A 19,551-nucleotide genomic window follows, 5' to 3' on the forward strand; every position below is an offset into this window, starting at 1 on the left:
TGGAGATCAGTTTTTGGTGTGTCTCTTTATAAGGGATGGCGAATAGGTTGGTCTGATGAAAAATTAAGGAAAGGTAGACAGGACGTCGGCAATTACATTGTTTAATGGTTGTACTATAATGCTGAAACAAACATCTGTCGAGGTCGGTTTCGGTAATTACCGCCCAATTCCCTCCATTATTCGATCTAAGTGGGCAGCGAAGCGTGCACGAGTTTCCACAGATTTAAATATAATTAGTAGGTCGAATTGATCATGATACGATCTTTGAAACTAGAACACAATCTTTTATATTTATATTTATAGATTCTGTTCTTTATTCCCTGAATTGCATTAGTATTGATTAAATCAAATTCGTGAAAGTCAATTGTTATTCGTGAAATATTCGAATGTTTAAAGATACGTTTAAAGCTGAACATTCTTAATGGAATTTTACAAGTTGCGATAAATTGCTGATTTTTAGATATATATTAAAAAATTCTTTTAATATAAAAGATTTAATAAATAAATATTTTAAATTTAGAAGAAATTTAAGGTCATCAGCAATAATAAATTATTGTCCTAGTTTCAAATATATGATAGTAAGTATTTATAGGATTCGAATATCTACTTACAAGTACTTTGACATTTGAAAGAATCGAATCTCATGAAAGTGGAACTTCTTAAACTTTTGCAGATCTTCTTTAGAAAGTAGAATCGAATCTTCAGTAAGGATGTGATTCCGCTCGAGTTGTCAACATCAACGAATTAAAATGTGTCGACCAGATACAATATATCTTTAATATAAATCTTTCAAATATTAAAAAGTAAGAGCCTTGATAATTTTTTATAATTAAAAATCGTTACGAAGATTCACACTTCTCGATATGTGTATCTCAAAAATATATCTTAAATATACTAAAAATATCATTTCAAATTTTCATTTTTATTCCACTTACAATCCCATTACCCGTTAAAAAAAAAGTTTCTTTGTAAAGCAGAAACAAATCGCACACAACTTTTCCACGATTAATTGTACCAACCGGCGGATTTCGGAGAAATTAAAGTTAACTTCGCAATCAATCTGGAAAAACGCGTTCCTCCGTTGGGCGCAGCTTTGTGTAAAGAAAGTCGTTCTCCAAGGTTGTGGGGGTAAAAGAAACCGAGGGTCGGTTGAATGAAAGGAAGCCGTGGGGTTGAGTTTTTAATCCGGCAAGCCGCCCCCGTGTAATCGTTCCCGTTTTTAAATTAAAGAAATAAAGGAAAAAGATCCTCCGCGCTGGGAAGCTCGAGGCGACGGCGGAACTCATTTGCACTTAAAAAAATGACGAGCCATAAAACTAACACCTGGAGAACTCGAGGAATTAACGACTAGGGGGGAGGGGAGGCAAATACCCGGCGAAGGAATTTTAAGAGAGGGGCAACCGTTAATAAATGAACGCTTGCTTTATCGGCCGGAAACGATTCTGATCCCAACCATTTCCTCGTTTAAATCTTTAACGGCGTACCCGTCACCTTCTTTAATCGGATTTTTAATTGGTGCGATTTAATCTACATTAAAGCCACCCCTAACGATCCATCCGTGATATATATTTATTTTTATTCTTACATTCGAAGAGTTTCCCTCTCCCTCGAATCTTTACTAGATTCTTTGTGCTTGGTTTTGAGCAAATTGTATTTTTGAGTCAACAGAGTATCGTATTTTACTCGATCAAAGAATTTTCGAAATAACTTTAATCGAACAACTTAATCTTCAAAATGTAGCTTTCGCAATTTCTTCCATTTACACCGAATAATTATCCAACCGATATAAAAGATATTTACAATTTCGTCAATACAAGTTTCTATTAACAATAAACAATAATTTCTCCAATCATTCGCATTTTTTAAAAGAGAGAAAGCAACTTACTTATCTATTTCACATAATTCTATTAAATAAAAATAAAAGAATCTTAAAAAAATCACAATAAAGATCACTTTCAAAATCCCTTTCCTATTCAACTCTATAAATAAATATATAAACTTAAGGAGATATAAAAATCTAATTTGCCATCGTCATTTGATTGCGAAAAAAAAAAGTATCAAAGTATCATTTTACCATCGACTAGAAAAAAACAAAAAATTCGACACAGGGGATTAGGAGAGGACGATGAAAATCGGTAGCATGTAACCCTCTCCTCCCCCTCCCTGCCCATCCGCCGGTGACGAAACATCGCCGGAACATTGACGGTAGTAATAATCGCAATAATCACAATCGCGCCAGGGCGCGAGCCAATTTGAATATGAATCCAAGTGCGAACAATGTCATCGCGAGGGTGGGTGGGGGATTGCAGGGGTTTATACGTGCCGTATCTCCCCCACAGATCGGCTCCTGCCCGGGTACTTGCTAACTGTCCGGGACTGTTAGTTAGTTAACTGGCCCGCCACGATGACAGTCACGTACTGGAGAGAGCATTCGAATCCGGAACTCTCATCAGAATCAGCGCTCGCTACGTTTAACCCGATAATTAAACTCGCCCCTCCCCCTCCCGGTTCGTTCCGTCGAAAGATAGACGGAGAAAGTGACTGCCTGGGAATGGATGAACGAGAAAGAGAGTGTGTGTGCGCGAGAGGAAGAGAGATTTCTCTCCGACCGTGGCTCCCTACCATAACCCGGACCGTTCCAACCCCGAACCGTTTCGACGAGGGAAATCGTGCGGTCCGGAATTTGCATTCGCAGATTTCGTTTTCATCGGCGAGCGGACGTGTTCGCGCCTCTAATCCGGATTATTTCTACGGTACTCACTTCGCGTCACTTGTGATTCATTATTCCGGCCGCCCAACGGGGGACGACACACCGGTGTCGATTATTCTCTGATTACGGCTACATTAAGCCCGGAGTACGCGATCGTGTAAAATTACCTCGCCACGGATGGGAAAGATGGGAGATTAAAAGTTTTCGTATCATGAATGACATTATTGGATATTTTTTTTTTCTTTCCTTCTTTCCTTCTTTCTTCCTCCCTTTTTTTCGAAAAGTTGCTCGCCTCCTGGGGATTGTTTCAACGTTTCATTCGTCGAATCGGATAATAGAGTTTTCTTTAATCCTTTCCGGTTATCCGGTTTTATCGGCCGTAATAAACGTAATCTTCCGTGAAAAAATATAAATATTACGAGCGATCGATGGAATTATTCCCCAGAGATCCGAATGAAACGTTCGAGTTAAATAGATACGAATTTTCTATCCGCGTAATTTTCAATCATCGCGAACGGCAAAAATCCAACTTTGCCGTTTCGAATAAATCCCAGGATAAATTGGCCCACTTGAACCGGTAACGGGGACGAAGAAAGTTATTTAAAACAGTTTGCACTTGTCCTCGGTTGAAAAGCAATCGTGGTAGTTTTAATAGGAAGTTGGAGAGGATATCTTGGTTCGAGTCGCAAAAAGCAATGTAGACGCGTACACGAGAAGCGAGCAGCCCGTGGATCCTATAAAAGGGGTCGCGTGGCTGAGAAACATTCGCGAATTGGATGGTTGGGCATCGGTAGGCAGTGGCGATAGTGGTGACTGGCCCCAACAATTACATCCGAATAAAAGCAAATAAAATCCTCCCCGAGGGTGAACGCGGGGTGGAGGAGTCGTCTGAGTGGGATGGATGGATTCGCCTAGGGCGGCAGGGAGGGGGGGAGGTTAAAAACAAGGCTAGACCAAAATAATGGTTAGATCCGTCGTAGGAGATAGTTGCCAGGGGTAATGGAAAAGAAACCGTTTAAAAATAGGACTTTAGGCGGCTGATTCCGTGACTGCCATCGTTATGCCTAGAATTCACATGCTTTGTGTGTTGTTCTTACGTGCTTTCACTCGCGTCAAACAGTGTTAACCCAAAGTATCCATCGTTTTTCGGTCGATGAACGTGTAATCGTCCTTCGCGGATGTGTGTCCGTATATCATTTTACGGCTTACGTGATAAAAATATCGTTTTCCAAAATGATAAAACGGATTCCTGTTGTCAATTTTAACCACAGGATTCAAATATTTTTTCTTTTGGAAAGAAAATATAATACTTTTAAATTTAAAATTGGCTCATGTTCGACGAGACACATATAATAATATCGGAACAGGTAGCAGTAGTAGGTCAACAGGTTTCTGTTTCGCAAAGTTGAAGCAACGAGGAGAGGAAGCGGGACAGTTTAATCAAATTCTGGAAGGCAATCATGGATCATAAAAACAAGTCATGGGTATCGAGTCGAGTAATGATAAGCGAGAGTGGATAAAGAACAACCGACTACATCTGTCGGCGAACGTGGGAACTAACCAGTGGCCGGCACCCCCTCCGTCCAGCCAATCAGAGAGTCGCTTTCCCTGGACCCGTTTCCTTCGAGCCGAGAGAACTGTTTCCTTTTTCCTCGCGAGAGAACCTCGTAGGAACGAGTGGGAGCGGGATAGAAGAAGGTCTAAACGGGGAAGAGAGAAAGACACGGAATATAGCTAACGTAGCGAAGGCTAGTTAGTATGCATAGTGCGGGAGTTGGCTGGGAATGAAACGTCAACCCGAGACTCGTCATGCTGGCCTCGTGCTTTCGTCCTTTCCAACGACTTTCGTCTCTCCACGGTTCCTCCGTTTCTATCCCCGCTCGATCGACCTACCCTTTGCATCCGTTTTATCCGCAATGGCATCAACATCATCACGATTATATCGAATTGCCTTGCTTTTTATTCTTAAATCGGTGAGAGATGGAAACATGGTCGAAATTTTTGAAATTTCTTCTTTCGTAGTTTATTTATTAAACACTTTTAACCGGGGATTGGGAAAGAATTGAGTTTCTCGATGAAATAATTCCGTTGTTTCTAAGAATGAAAATAGATCACATATGATTCGTAAGATTCGTATCGTGCCGATAATTCGATGGATTCAGAAAAATTTTAAAATAAAAGATGATTAAACGGATATTCATAATTGATATTGATATCGTATTCGTTTAAAAACTTATCAAATTGTATTTTTTAAACAATTGGAAATAAACTACGAAAGAAGTCAATATACCTTATAATAACGTTTTATAAATTTATCGTAAAAATTATCAAACATTCATAATTTCAATTATAAATATAAGTTTACGTAAAATCAATTTATAAAAATATTCTATTTAACACCGACTTGTTTCACTATATTATTTACTGTTTATTGTTTATAGAACAAGATGACTTAAGATGGAAATTTTTATCGGAATTAGCACTTGTAATGCGATATCGATCGAAACATTGGTCCGAGAAATATTCTATGCATAGTAACATCTTCGAGAGTAATCGGCTTTTCGAAACACAGTGGCAGCAATTGCGACAGATCCTCATCAATTGTGAAAGGGTTAGAAGGTCCGATGAAGACGAGGGTCCCTGTGATCACTTGGCAGGATCACCATTACGTTAGTACGCCAATTAGGAGTGAACAGGGGGGGAGGAGAGGGGTGAGAATGGCCCGCGGCTCCGGAAAGGGGTAAAGAACATCGCGAATCGAGCTGCAGGGCATTGGATCACGCATCAGAGGGCAGTATCGCTCGAGTTAGTTGGTTAACAATGCTAATAATAACCGAGAGAGGTGGCGGGATACCAGGCGAACCCTTTGCCGTGCCATTACGAAAGCTTGTTCACTTTGTTGGAGGGCACGAGAAAGCGTAACAGACATTTCGATCTGAATAATCCGCTTTTCAAATGTTTAATCAATTCAATTTTCAGAAATAGACGTTTATGCAGAATTTAAATCTACTTTAAAAAATTGCAAAATATAGTAAGGTGTTATAGTATTTGAAAAATAAGAGCTCCATTTCTTTAACTTTCTTTAACTCATAAATAATTACAAAAACAAATTCTGATCTTTATAACAAAATAAAAAGAGGAAAAATATAAGATTAACGTGAAATGCTCGAAAATATATACAATAGAACCGTGCTCGCACGACTATAATCGTACAAAGGAATAATATATCTTATCCTTTGGAACGATCAAATTAGAAAATTAAAAATCGATCGATCAATCGACTCTAATAATCGGATAATTCTAATTTCTATAAAAGAAAAATATAAGTGTATCATACGACGAAGTTATCATAAAATGCGAGGTTCCTGTTCATCAAGGGTCAAAAGACTGGCATGATTTCGCGGAAATTTCCGGGCGAAAGGGGTCGATTCTTCGTCCCAATTAAACCTCATTCATACGGGGGTTAATTATCATCCCCGCGGGTTATATGCACAGTTACGTACGCGCGTATCACGCCTAATTCGGCCAATCAGCACCCAGCGGCGGGTCGTTAGTCGCTTGTTTCGGGTATAATGGCGGGCTCGCGCTGCGAAGCGCATTACGATCGTGCATGATTTTACATAGTTCGGCTCCATTGTACCCCCATAATCACGTGACTTCGTTAGCGATCCTCGTTGTTCATTCTGCGCGCCACGTTTCTACGTACGCGTCGAAATTTCCTAGTAATTTGCCATTATGAATAAAGCGTTCTCTCATAATAACGTAATTAGAATAATGAGCCGATTAATCCTGAACAAATGAGAGAAACTGCTCGATTGCTTGATCGTAGTCAGGGCGGAAGGATAATCATGCTTCGTTTAGAAATTGATCGATAATACAGCGGTTTGATTATATATATACGCATGTACATAAAATATTTAGAATTATTCGTAGAAATAAATTGTACGTAAAAATTTCTCACTCGTGCTAAACGTTCTCGAATATTTGCATTCGTCCTTGGATGGCAAAAAAAATCTAGAAAAGTCTCATAATTTTTCACGAGAAAGAGGGGCGATTTGCACACAAACGGTAATCCTCTCGGTGGTCTCCTTATGAATCACCTTGTAAGCCGGCAAGAGTGTGCGCGCACACCTAAAGAAGATCTCGTACTACATCCGACTGTCCTCTTGGACTGATCTAGATGGGTGTTAGCGAAGGGGACATCGAATCGAAATAGCAGGTGAAGGAAACGGTGGGGTAGGGGACAAGATAAATTCAAATCCAGGACTCACAAGTCCCGAACCGCAAATCACGTTCCGCTCCTATATATACATCGAGGATCATCTCTCTTCGACGCTGACCAACCCCTTACACGGTTACACCCATAGCTGTCATCCCCTTACTTATCCAATGTCGGTCAGAATACGGCAAGAACGCGTTGGATTTCAAAAGACACGCGAGATCTATCGTCCCCCTTCGCATTCGAATCTACAATGACGTATCGTGAATAAAATGTTCTCCAACCGAGGAGGATTTCATTCCAAAGTCGAGAAATTAGAAATTTGTGCATAGAAAGAGATCTTGCCCAAGTTCGTATAATCGTGATTAATTGCAAAAAAGTATCGCGTCTCGAGAAACAAAAATGCGAAGGAAAACTCGATTTTAATTACCGATGGTTCACGATTTTAAATTCGATCGAAGCAATCCTAGAAACAAATGGCAAATGTACTTGAACGATTTACAACTATTAACTTATAACGAATAAAAACCAATTCTTGCTAAAAGCATACCTTAGATTTTTGATCAATAAGAACCAGTTTTAATATTAAATAATTAACTGCATTTTAATCTCTTCTATCATCCGCGAAAGAGGGAAAAAACGCAAGGAAGGAAGAGTACGTTATGACAAATTCGGTATAAACAAATGTGACAAGGCAGAATGGAAAATAACTCGGCTGACACAGATGGTCGTTGCTCAAGCGAGCAAGATACGTGTATATATGCATCGTATGCACGCGAATATGAAAGTAAGCAACGATTGCAGTAACAGGTGCGTCAGTCCTTTGCTTTTGGCCCCGGAGAAGGATAAGGATGAATTCCTGAAAAGAATTTCTTCGACGCCTCGTGACCGCAAAATTTCTCCCACCGGAAGCGATATCAAATTATTCGACGTACCGTTACACGCGTGACACGCGACTTCCTCTTCTTCGAAAACGCGGGAAGAAGGGACGAAAAAATAGGAAAGTAGATCCTAGATAGAGCTTTCATCTGAAAAGCAGATTCTGATCTTGTGATGGTTTATGATATTAAATATAATTAACGAGAACTCGTTATCAAAACTTGAAATCAGTGTGACATCGGATCAGAATCACGAAGCATTATAGTAATTCATTATTGTAAGTACTATAATAAAGTAACTCGTAATTCTAAAAATGAATCATTATTGTTACATCCGATTGTTTGAATGAAAAGTTAAATTCCTATAAATGCAATTCCACTACTATATTTAAACTACATTTATCAAAAACGAAAAGATTCATATAAAATCTATTACTATCGATTAACTAAACGAATTCGTCGATTTTTCCTTCTTCTTCTCCATCCTCTCCAATAAACGAAGCGTCCATTACGAATGAAGGTCTCGTTCGAACAACTCGTTGGAAAAATGCGTATACAAGCTGGAGAAACGGAAAGCGCCTATGAGAATAAAACCGCGGAATAAATATTGGACGTATCTCCTTACTTTAAACGGTAACGGAGCACCCCCCGTGTATAAACAGAAGTAGGCATGCACATGCAGAAATCCATATACACCGGTGGAGAGGAGGAGGGAGGGAGCAATATTTAGAGAGCACGAGAATCGAACGCTCGCGCCGTGCTGTGTGCCATCAATATACATGATCTATGTATATACCGTTTCACGCGCGCGTGCTTGTGTTCCGCTCCTTCTGCGCGAGTCTGCGTACACGCACACGTGTGCCTGAGGATGCACGTGCACGCGTATGGGCGCACATGCGCGCGCGATATCCGCGGTTACCAGAGCTACGCGAAGCTCCAGACGGAAACTGCCCCTCTCCAACCCCTCCCATCCCTATTTCCAGAGGGCCAAATTTGCATACATACGACGTCACACACGACCCGCTTTAATATCTCCGGCCACGGCTGGAAATTAAGTCCCGAAACCCAAGCCGATGCGCGCGGAACAATTGGACTAGCAAACGCCGCCATATTCGCGATCGCGCCCGTTTCCGGTGTTTCACGCCGTAAACGTGACTGCTAGGAACGATCGTCGGGGGACGATAACGGGACGGGAAATATTGTGGTTTATCAAAATCGCCCTTTGGACGATTTATTCGATAACGGGATCTTTCGTTGCTCCACGTTTCTAATAATATAGTGCAGTTTGGTTTTAGAGAAGTTCGAGAAGGGTGGAAATGGAAGGGTAATTAGTTTTCGTTTCCAATAAATTTGGTTTCGATCGGAAAGTTCGCCCAACTTTGATTTGTCACGTCTACGATTTCAATTCGATGAAGAAAATAACGATACGTACGGTTTTTATTATTGCTCCAATAATTTATATATTCGATTATATCGAACACGAAATACTTGTTTTATTATTGTCGAAAAAAAAATAGAAAAGAAGTGAAAAATGTAGAAGAAATGTAACGCAGGAAAAGCATTACGATATTCGTTGTTTTAACAAATAAGGCTTTTCTTACTTCATCAAGATAAGAAAACACGCGTCGTTACGAGATCCTTCGAGTCGAGCGCGTTCCATAAACCGTTCCATCATCCCTCGAGTTGAGTAAAATGCAATTGTTAATGGATCGCCGCGGTACAAACGACCGATCTAGATTCCGGAATGCTCTCTCACGACCGTGACATTCTTTTCCCCCGACGAGTACCCCCGTCACGATCTCGAGGCGATCTCATCGAAGATACAGATCGTTTGCGATGCCTGTTGATGAACGATTTAGATATCAACATCGGCGCGCGGGAAGATTGATTATCGCCACGGCTAATAACCCCCACGATCGAAGAGAAGACATCGGTAGGGACCTTTGCGCTCGCGCAACGCTGGTTATTAAGTCGCCTCGTGGCATTGGAAACAAAGAGGCTCGTTAATACATCATCCGATCAGCCGATTGATCAAAAATCCAGAATGAACGGGCGAGCGAGGTAAGGTCGATACACGTTGGACGATCAGCCACGAGATTTCTAGACCAGTGACCAATATATTTCTCGGTATTCCTTCCACGTACTGGCAGCGAGTCCGTAAATCCTGTCGCCACTCACCGCGTCCTCGGTTCCACTCGGCGAGATCCTAAATACCAGGACGGCGAAGAGAGGACCGCGGATCTCCAGCTGGGCCCCAGAAGGATCCCTTCGACCTGTGCGCGCCACACACGTGTAAATATCGAAGAGGATCGCGCGGGTATGTGTGTGTGTGTGTGTGTGTGCACGCGTAGGAGACGTAGAGCTGCTCTCGACGTATAGAAGGCACATGGGGGCCCCAATGGCTACCATCACTCGCTTTATAATTCGCATATTCCTTTCCCCTCGCGCCCTCTTTCCCTTATCTCTCGTCGGGATCTACCGAGGGCCAAGGAGAATCCTCCTTCCAATCCTCCTTCCCTTCCACGAACGGTTCCTCTATCTCTCCACCACGGCCTCCTCTTTCACCTTTCGCCCCTCTCTCCCTATCGACGTGTACACATCGTCGCGCTGCCCGTTGTTTCTAATAGACGATTTGAATTTTTGAATATATTTCGGCTCCCGGCTCCGCTTTGTCCCTCCGCGATCCGTGTTCTACCTCCCGTTCGCTCCCTTTCGGATCCCAAAACCCTCTCTCGCTCCACGTTATTATCTACTGTGCCGCTGCCTGATAGAAACTATCATCGTCTTTTCGAACGGAACGGAGGGGGGAAAGAGGAAGGAGGATCAATGATTTTGAAATATTTGTCGCCAGGCATAAATTTGGTGGCGGCGGTCTTGCATACTTAAATATGGACCGGACCTTCTCTTTTTTATTCCTTTCTTCTTCTTTCTTCTTCTTCTTCTTACTCTTCCTTTTTCTTCCGCTACTTCTCCATTTCTTTTTCATCCTCCGCTTCTTCTCCTTCTCCTTCTGTTCCTCTTCTCCTTTCCTCCGCCTCAGCTCGTGCTCCAAGTCGCTGCTGACTCTTACCTCACCGCTTCTCTCCTTCCTCGTTTTTCCTCTCCTTCTTTTCGGGTCCCGACCTCCATTGTCTTCGGAGCGCTAATAAACTATCCTGGGGCCACCCCGTGCAGATACCCATTGTCGTTATTATTGTTCCTGCTCGCGAGTACGAGCAACGAATCGAGCAAGGATTCGTCCTGCGCTCGTGCATTATGGAGTTTGAAATTTTCGATTGGCTGACAATCGGTTTGATCGATTTCGCCATCTTCCGCAGCGATAGATTGTATAGATTTTTCCTTCTTCCTCTTTATTCAACGTGTCTTATTAATCCCGTGCGGAAATATAATATGAAAATTCACCGCGGAATCTTGCTTACAAACAACGTCATCTCCGTTATTTTACACGAGTATCGAAAGATCGGCGCGGATAGACGCCGTCTTTTCCACCCGTGTAACTCCATTACGTTGTTTCAACGGGAGTATTGCGCGGATTCGTAAAGGTATCTGTAACCAGATGTGCAGCACGCCCGTGATTCCAACAATCTCATCGCGCGCCTTAAGTATCCGGATAAGATTAAATCCCTAGACGGCGTCGCAGAGGGCGTTAGCGATCCGGTGTTAGTCACACTCGAGGAAGGCCGCGTTTATATTCACCAGAGTCGAGGGAATCCGGAAAATTAAGATTGAGCGAGATAAGGCTGGCACGAATGTCTTCATTTCTATCGTAATGATAATCGCGTACAACGGCCTCCAACGCTGATAACGAGGATCGGAAGGATGCGTGATCGGAAGGAGGGAGAAGGAGACTGTACAGGGAGTAAAACGGGAGCCGAGTGTAGCGGCACGCAAACTTCTTCCCTACATAGGGCCTCCAAATAAAAAGGATGCCGGGTGTAATATGAGAATCTCGTATAGTAGTGGCTAAGATCTAATCTGCTGTGTCTGTCCACGGGGGGAAACACTAGACACAGAGGGAACACCAGCAGGACAGGCGGATGGGCCCCTACCAAACAAGAATCTCGAGCTACCTTCTTGGAATAAGGAGTCTCGCGGGTCTTTCGAGGTCAGCATCCTCGAAATGTTACAAAATTTCGCCGTGCCGATATGCCGACTGCTTCTCGACAAGTTTTCGAAAGAGAAAGGGAAAAGTTTGTGTGTGTGTGTGTGTAGAAAAGAGTTGCATTTATTGGATTTGTTTGAATTATCAATTCGTCAATTTTCCATCTTAACTATGACGGATGAAATCTGTTTTATCTTTTATTCGATTTCGAACGTCGAACCTTGGAAAAATCCGTTTAAAATATGAATATTTTAGAAATATATGATGTATTTATGTATAGTGTGTGAATAGATTATGACGATTAATATTTTTTTTTAAAAATTCGACGTTTTAATTTCAAACAACCCTCTGTCTAATTTTTCAATCGAATGTACGAGACAAGAATCTACTGAAATAAAAAGGCCGTCGTAATTGAATTATCTGATCGTGGAACAGGTGAATTCCACAGGATCTAATTTATGCAAGGATTACAGAAATTGTCCATTCAACCGAAACTGTAAATTTATTCATGAGCCAGGTCGTTCGCTTTCCAAATGTCGCATTGCTTCTTCCGCTACAAATAAATTCTTAAACTGGTGTCTTCCGTTCGTGGACAATTAGGCAACTGGTGATAAAACTCAAACAGCAGGCAAGCGTTTCCTCAATTTTCTCTAGATTGATTTCTTATCCATTTCCTCGTTTTTATACTTCATTTAAAGGCTCGTATATCTTTCTTCTCGTTTTATATTAAATTATTCCAAAAATTCTTTTTATTCATTTGTTGGATGGTTTGAGAAATACATAGATCTTGCTATAGCTTTCTGTATTTTTCTCTTTAAGTATCTTTCATAAGATTTGATTATTCTTTTATTCAATTATGCGTTGAAAAGAAGAATAAAATACAGTTTAGATCCATCTATGATTTATATCCTAGAAAAATAAAATTTGTTAGAGTAATTCGATGTAATAATCTACTTTATTACTATATTAAACTACATTTGATCTCTTGATTGCGGATAAGAATTACTTATCTTGAAAAAAATTTTCTAGAATTTCGCAAGAGTCCTTGAAAGTTAATTAGAAATAACGAAGGAGGGGAAAGGTGTGACAGCAAGCGATTAAGTAAATAAGAATCGTTTGGATTAGCATATTTGGTTGGTCGGCTGGACATCGAGGCGCAACGGATCGTAAAGGAGACGAGTAGGTTGACATTGTGCGGGGTGAGGTGCTTGTGAGGTGCCAAGGGGGATGAATGGAAACAAAAGACCGATCGGTATCAACGCGCACGCGGTTCTCGTCACGGTTTCTAGCTGACCCTTTTGCCGAACAACGACGAGCCAACATGCGTGGCGGTCCTCCGATCTTTATCTGCCATGTGGATTGCGACGAAATTTCATGAAAGCACGGCCCGCTCCTTTGTCACTGACAAAATTCGTTAAATCGATTACCGTTTCACAACCGTCTCTCTCCTTTGAATTATTTATTCATCCTGTTCCCGTTTCTGTTCCATTTTAAATATAAAATAAGGTTTTTACAGTTTTTACTTCCATTTTTCTCGTATAGCTATTGTTCAAAAGTCGAAAGAAAGTATCTGAATCTATCTGGATCATTATCCTATCGATTTGGAATTCCATTATAAAATTAATAAAATTCAATAATGCCCGTGAAAAAATTTCGAAATTCAAAATTTTATCACTATTCTACATTTATCGCTGATATTTAATCCAAAATTTATTCCTTACTTCGCGTATATTCGAATCTTTAACCTCGATTTCCCCAAAAATCGGAGCCTCGAACGAAAGTCTCGTTCGAACTCCACTCCGTGGCACGGATAGACAGAAAAGTGGAATATGGGCGGATGTACGTACGTGTGGCGAAGAAATTGCACATGCGCTGGCGATGTTGCAAATGCAGGTACAACGTTGCACGTGCACGCACCTTGGAGTACATCATCGCACCAACGTGAGTAGTGCACGGATGCACCGCCGGCAGGTCGCCTCGCTATGCAAGTGGGAGTTGAATGGAATGCTGGTAGGAATGCAGGACTCCTCCCTGCAGGGCGCACAGTGCATTATAGAGTTACGAACTCTTCGTTGCAACGGGTGGGCCTGGCGATTTCGAGATCCTCTCTCTCTCTCTCTCTTTCTTCACCCTTTCTTTTTATATTCGCGCTTTCTGCACGTGCTCGTGGAACGACGACAACGGCACGGGCCAAACGAAGGTGTCTCTTTTTTACCGAGGCATTTGGCTAAGAATGAGTCACTCTGCCACCTTGATGATCAAACCCATTCGACGATTATTCGTCAACCGAGAGGATCGATTAATTCGATGATCCGAGATGACGTTGGAATTTGAGTGATTCGATAGATTCTTGCATTGTTGAATATTTGCTAGTTCGAAATTTTTCGAAGAACGCTTCTGTATTTAATGGAATAATATACACATTTGTGTAATTTCTTGATAAGTTAGTACGAAATTTATCTAAACGGAAAGAAACACTCCATCGTTCTCAATTAACATTCTCAACTTAACAAAATTAGATTTAATTCTAAATTCAACTTCGTTTTGAATAATTAGAAGAAATTATCAATAACTTTAATTAGGAAACGCTTGATCAAATCAGGATTGCGTTAATTTTCCAAAGACACCCGTTGTGCACTGGAACGGAATATCCGGCCCGCAACATCGTCCGGAGCATTTAAAATTAATTTGACCGAAACAAAGCGCGATCGATCAATAAGTATTGTTGGCATAGTCCGACGGGGCGATCGACGAACGTCACGTCGCGAACAGGGTCTCGGTGGGGTGGAAGTTAGGTGTGGGGCGCCCCACGGGGTTTCAATTTTTGAATTTTCGGGTCATTAATCTCGCACGTCACCGACAGCGCCGAAGTGTGCGTGCGCATCGCGAACAAACCATTGTTCTAATTCAAATCAGCCCGATTCGATCTCTCTAACGTTCCGTCCCTCTTCTCCGTCGCGCGGGGACCCCTCTTTCTCGCTCCAACAACTCCGCCTGTCTAACATCTATCCGGATGGACGTTCATCCGTGATGTATTATAATAGATTCGTTGGAATCATGCGTTTCGCCTCGAGCCCCATTACGCAAGACGCGCGTATTCCAACTCTCGCTCTCTCGCTCCTCTGCCCCTCTTATGTTTCCGTTTCTTTCTTCGACCCAACCTATCCCGTTCTTATAGGAATTTCAATAGATGTATATGGAAGTCGATGAGAGGAACCTTGACATTCGAGCAGCGACTGGAAAAGATCGTTTGAGAATCGAGATCGATGAAACTTTGTCTCGACAAATATCTTCGGAACGATTCTTATTTGCATGAATTTTAATAGAGTGGAAAGAACACTGTTAATTCGTCGCCTTTCTTTTCTCCTTTTTAGAAACTTGGGTGAAATCGTAACGCAAACACATTCTTGAAAAATCGAGTTATTTCAGACGTAAACTATTTTTAAACCGCGTGTAAAAAGATGGAACAGTCTCGATTCGCGGCGAATCAGCATTCCTTCCATCGCGTCTTATCGTCAAAGAACCGGGACGGTTGCAAGTCGCTAATTTAAGAATTCTCCTCTCCTGTCGAAATATCTATTCTTGTTAAAATTTCTTCCAGCCTCGGAGCCTCGTCGTTCCCGAGATTGATCTGGCCAACCTGACAACCGGCTAAATTCGCATGGCGTTGCAGAGGAAACATGAAACGAGCTAACGACTTTTTGGCCAGCTACGTCCACACGTCCTTATCGAAATTCTTCCTGGAAAAAGTGCTCGACACGGAGTGGCACTCGGTCCCCAGGACCAAAAGCCGCGGTGGTGATCCCGCGAGACAAGAGAGTGGACCACTCCTGCCGGATACGACCAGGTACTCGAAATTAACCGGTCGGCTACCCATCATAACAGCCGCTGATACGCGCCAAAATTTCACTTCCACGACCGCGGTATACCGGTCGGCCAACGCGTTTCAATTCAACAATTTTTTGAATGGACTCGCCGCTTCCGAGGCGAGTCGAGGCCCGACGACGACTCTTGGCCCCCGTTAACGGCCATTTCGGGGGCCTTCCACGCATCGTGCCGCTCTCTCTCTCTCTCTGCCTCCGCTTTTATCCGTAATTTCATCTTAATTTCAGGCCGGTGTCTGTGTCCGTCCACTTTGCCGCGTCGCATTCAAGTTTATGAAATTCCCCTTCGGGCACATGACAGATGGTTCCGGCGTTCCCTCTCCGCGCGAGGGTACGTGATTCCTCTCCTTTTTACACACACGTAACCTCCCCCTCCCCCCGCTCCTCTTCCTCTTTGCTCGCTTCCTTCTCGGCCGCTGTATCCGCGCGCGATACGGTCGGTTTTCTTTTCTCGCTCCCGCCTTTTTTCTGATCGTAGCGGCCGATTGTGCGCCTGGACCAGCTCCTCCAGTTCGGTCTTTCGCCCTCCACCTCCTAAGTTGACCGCCTTCTAACGCGGCGCCGCCATGAATGAGGCCCGGCCACGACTCTTGTAATTCAAATATTTGAATTCATTAGGCGAACCGACGACGACGACGATCGTACCCCTCCTCGTACCCCTCCACCTTTCGTCGAACCACTCGTTCCTCCTCCTCCTCCTCCTCCCTTTCTTTTCCGCCCGATGTCTCGCCTCCTTCTCGCTCGAAGAGGGCCGCGCATGTAACAGGCCCATGCTATTAATGGGCCCCCTGTTGTCCTCTCGTAAGCACGTCCGTTACATGCGTGCCCGATTTCAACGTTTCGTACAGACGGGGGAATAACAAGTACGCACTTTTATGGTAACAGCCGTGGTTACATTCCGCTTCTTCGACTCGCGTGCTACAAAAGGGGACGGAGAGGGGCGGATTCCGCGTGTATAAGCAACATTTTACGTTTTTTCAGAAGCTGATCTTTCTCTAAGTCTCCAACTAAGTGGAAGAGTCCTATTTGGAAATTAACTGCCCAACGATTTACATTTGTCTTCTCGATTGTGCAAAGATTTTATTATTCGATCGGTTTAATAGAGTAAGATTGTCGATGACAATAGTTTCGAGTACATTAGCATGGAAATTAATAATAGGTTTTTATCAATAGGTTTATTTCATTTTTGTGTCAACAATCTAGATCTCCTTCCACGATGAATATTTTTTTTTATTAAGGATTGAATTTTTAAATATTTCCATCACTTTCGCACATCCCTGGCAATTTCAAACCAATGCAAAATCTCCGTTTCACGCGTCATCGCGTTGGAATTTCAACGAGGAAAGGATCCACGATTTGAGCGTGGTCTGGCGTTCGTGTAACGCAATACAACGCGTGAAACTATCCCGTGCATCTCGTCATCGCCGTGTTACTTCGTTCACCTCCCTCGTACGCGCACCGAGTACGTACGTGCGAATGCAATTGTACCGTTTTTCATGGTAACCAGGGAATTCCGTGGCATACGCGCACGGATTAAAGCAAGGGATCATCCCACGTTTTTCTCCAACGTTCTGGAACGTGCGTAACGAGCTAATCCGCTCATTGGAAAATTCTATCGGCTCGATCGAGCGGCATTAGGAATCGGCGACAGGGAGACGTTTATCGCCTCGGAACGGCTGGCTGCGAGCCGACCACCGGCCGAGCCGTGCCTCATCGGCAACTGGAGCAGCCAATGTTGGCGGGACATCGGCTGAATCTCGATTCAGCTCTTTTTCTCTGTTAAGAAAGCGAACACACTTAGCGCCAGGTGCGATATAATCCTAAGCCGGTGAACTACCGCGGACTTCGCGATCCCCGGCGTCGATTCCTGTCACGCGCGCTTCGAAATCGTGCCACCGAGTGAACAAAAACCCTCCTCGAGTAAGAAAGATGATGTTTCAATCGGGGGGAACCTTCAGAGAATTTTGTTTCGATTATTGTGGTTAATTTTCCTTTTTTTTCGTGCAATGATCTTGCTCGGATTAATCGTTCAATAGCTCGATAATATTACGAAGCATTCACTCGTGGTTAGAATTCATCTTATCTTGACATCTTTTGCTTCGACATTCGTTCATTCGATCGATTTGTGTGTTTTGAATGAATGTTATTATAATCTTTGATCGTGATGAAGATGATTATTCTATTATCGTTAAAATTTTTGAAAGGTATTATGATGATACGGTTCTTGTTCGAATTGATCGTTCGATAAAATTATAAAGCATTTATTCGTCGTTGATATTGTTGTTTCTTTATAGGATAATTCTATACATTCTGTTGGTGAATTTTTTAACATATCTCAATATTGTATGAATCTTTGAAATATGTTTTTCGATTATATAGTATAAATTGGATTTATTCAAGTTCGAGCGTCACAGCGAGTAATTACAAAGATAAAAAAAAATTTGTCGACGAGTAAATCCATTCGAGTAAATACTCTTCCAAATATCTCTAAATTTATTTATATTTATACAATCGCATATGCATCATCGAAACGTTGTTATTAAAATTTCTATTCCATATTAATAAAGAGATAGATCCAGAAATGGAACGTTATTGTTGCAGTACGAAAGACAAAATTCGGCTCATACGAAATTGGATTCACTGGTTTGCAATTTAAGATTCACCAGTTCCTTTATCGAGATATTGGTTTTCATATCGTGTCGATTCTGATTCCAGGCATTTGCAATTGTTTAAAGTAAACGTTTGTCCGGAATATATGTTCGCATGAATATTTTAGCCATTGTCGGTCTGGCTGCTTCGCAAAACAGATCGTGTGTCGTTCTTCCACCCTGTCGCTATTCCATCGACATCGATCCTCCGATCCACCTGCGTTTTGCGACAGACTTTGTGCCGTGCTGCAGGACCATGATGAATGTTCGACCTGCAAGTAGCCTCTTCATGAAGATGTTAATGCCGATTGATGGATATTCCCAGATCCTATAACCGGACGCAAAGACGAATCAAATTTTCATTGGATATTCCATAACTTATGCCCCACGAAACACCGTTCAACCGAAAGCTCGTAATTCCTCGAAACGAGTTATAAACACGCTCGCGTAATTTTTCCTGTCTTATTTCGTAATATATATGGGTAGATAAGAAATTCTCGTTTCTTATCAATTACACAGATCACATCGGTACGATTTCTTTTTTGGGAAGTAATTTTTCAGGATTCTTAATGTTTATTAATTCTCTTTCTACTTTGACACGCACGTACATTCGTCCAAATTTATAATTAATTAAATTCACTCTCCTATAAACTCTTCTTCGGAGAGAGAAATTTAAGAAAAAAATGATGTCCGTTGTGCAAAATTAAATTAATGTTTAACAAGAGATTCTTCACTATACTGAGAAAGCTTCTATCCTTTCGAGTCATCACGTACGATTCGAGACGTATCATCGAAGGAGGGATCGATCGAAATTCCAAGTAACGAACCATTATTCAATAAAAATCAATTTCTTTCGATAATTCCAATCTCCAATCCCTTCCCTTTTTTGCACACCGACTTTGAATCACGTCCAATACGGCGAGGCGATGGTGCCCCATTATTTTCAATACAATTCAATAGAGGATAATCGATAACAGTTTGAAAAAAGGAGCAATAGAAGAAGGCGTTTTCTTGAAGGTCTTCTCGTCACCCGGCCCCGCTTCTCCTCGTCGAGATCTTACGTCTCGTTACACACGTGTGTCGTGTAACTACCGTGCACGGCTACGAGGG

The sequence above is a fragment of the Apis cerana genome, linkage group LG11 (genome assembly GCF_029169275.1).
Source record: "Apis cerana isolate GH-2021 linkage group LG11, AcerK_1.0, whole genome shotgun sequence".
In the NCBI taxonomy this organism is placed as follows: domain Eukaryota; kingdom Metazoa; phylum Arthropoda; class Insecta; order Hymenoptera; family Apidae; genus Apis; species Apis cerana.